The sequence below is a fragment of the Heterocephalus glaber genome, unplaced genomic scaffold, assembly GCF_053883595.1.
Source record: "Heterocephalus glaber isolate CG9 unplaced genomic scaffold, H.glaber_assembly_v1.0 deba00001457, whole genome shotgun sequence".
Classification (NCBI taxonomy): domain Eukaryota; kingdom Metazoa; phylum Chordata; class Mammalia; order Rodentia; family Bathyergidae; genus Heterocephalus; species Heterocephalus glaber.
The window spans coordinates 6,952,127-6,954,150 of NW_028258305.1; the positions used below are offsets into that span (position 1 = coordinate 6,952,127).

Below are 2,024 nucleotides of genomic sequence, written 5' to 3' on the forward strand. Positions count from 1 at the left end.
TAGTGAACTATATGGAAAAAGAGTCCAAAAGTAAAGAATATTATTTTCTGTTTAAGTCACTGATGAGCTTTAGTATTTTCTTTAGCATTAAGACATACAATACTTGTTAAAAAGCATATCCATACTTGACTGTCACTAAATTTGGTAGTAGTGTGCCAAAGAAGCTGCCTCATGACACATGTCATGCCTTGTCTAAGCACTTAAAATCAAATCAATGCCTCTTAAAATTCAATAGCTCATTTCTTTTTTGGGGGGGGGGGCATTCCGAATGTGAACTTTAATAACAAACAGCAGGTCAAATAGGGGTTCCCCAGGAACGAGAATGACAGAGCTGGTGCTAGATCCCCCAGAGTTCCCCTCTTCCTCCCCTCCATGGCCAGGAGGTAAGGAATCAGTGGGCTCTACTGAGGAGAGATGGCAACTAGCTCCATGGAAGTCCATCTGGCTGGGGACTAAAGACCCAAGAAGCAGCAGTGTGTGGACCAGAGTGCCTCTGTGCCCAACTCAGAAGGTTCTGGAAGGATATGTGGCCCAGCCTGGGCAGGCTAGCAGGCCAGGGGTCAGCTTTGGAAGCTTTCCTCCCAACCATCAAAGTGTCAGAGCCACAGGTAGATGTCTGTGCCAATGCCCTGCAGGGACAGCAGCTGTAGGGAACAACTGAGGTACTCTGCATAGGCCTGTGAATTGGGCAACCCGAAGCCAAAGCCATGCATGGGTCCTGACTGGCTGTCACTGTGCATGTTCAGATGGCCAAAGAGGGGGCTGATACAGGGGTCCTGGGTGCTGGCCTCCATTGTAGTGAAGTAATCAATCTATGATCTGATCCAAGTTTGTGTGAGTAATTCTTCCACCCCAATCTGAAATTCTGATGATGAAATCAATATCATTGTTGGTGATGGTGATGATCACATCCGGGACATTGTAGGGAGTGTCTAGGTGATTCTCCATCGTGGTTCTCGTGGCATTCTGGAGCAGCTTGGGCAGGATATAGTCCAGTGGCACAGGGATGAAGGGAAAACGGGTGGCCATATGTTCATTGATGTGGACTTGGGGAGCATTGTCATACTTGTGCTCACACAGGCACCTGGCAAAGTCCATCCACTTCTCAATAATCTTCTTTGGAGACAGACGAGTGCAGATAATGCCAACAAAGTCCAGCTTGTCCTCATGCAGTACCAGATGATGAGCAGCTAACATGCAGATCCCAAGTCTTGAAGTCAATGTCTTGTCCAGGAAGTAGTGGACAAGCTTTTCATCCTCTCTGTGCTGTCAGCTCTCACGAAGGCCCTCAGCTAAGAGTGTCACCACATCCTTATGGTCATCTAGCAGCTGTCACACCAGCTGGCAATACAGGGTTTCATCCGCCTGGTCCTTGATCTAAGGGAAGTCTGTTCACTCTGGAAGGCATGGATACACAACTTATGCACAGGCAGGATGGTGGGATTGCAGCCCATGATGAAGGGAAGGCTGCGGAAGCTCTTGACGTGGTGAGCAGTCCTTACTGGCAGTTCTTGCTGCAGGTACCAGCCACTTTTCAGAAGGTGGCTGCTGTCTTTTGAGAGTGGCCAGAATAAAGCATCATGGTTGGAGTGAGGCAGCCTGAGGGCTTCTCCACTGCCAGCTCTGTGGCTGACTGGTTGTAAAAGGAAGTGACAGTCTTGGAGTGCTCCCGTGCCATCTCCATATGGTAGGTATTGGTGGCCAAGATTGAGTGGGCCTGCAGTGAGAGTGCAGGTCCCAGGAGAGGCCGCAAAGAAGGCCAGCCCCAAGGGCTGCTCCCCAGCACTGATACCAGGATCATCACCTGCTGCTTTGTTGGCCTGGGCTGCCGCCGGGGCTGAGAGTCCCAGTATCCCACAGAAGGCAGGCGGCCAGGGGCTTTTCCTTAACTTCAGGGGCCCAGGTCCAATGAGGCCACCACTGATGAGAGAACCCCACAAGAGCAGCTCCCATTTCAGGGCCAGGACCAGGTCTGCCAGGTATGCAGAACCATTCAGTTGACCAGCTGGGATAGCCTCAATGCC

At 50.6% G+C, this 2,024-nt stretch overlaps 1 pseudogene; it reads right to left on the minus strand.

Moving 5' to 3' along the window:
- Nucleotides 1-560: 560 nt before the first annotated feature.
- Nucleotides 561-1,801, minus strand: LOC101703027 (branched-chain alpha-ketoacid dehydrogenase kinase pseudogene; annotated as a pseudogene).
- Between the last annotated feature and the right edge of the window lie 223 nt (nucleotides 1,802-2,024).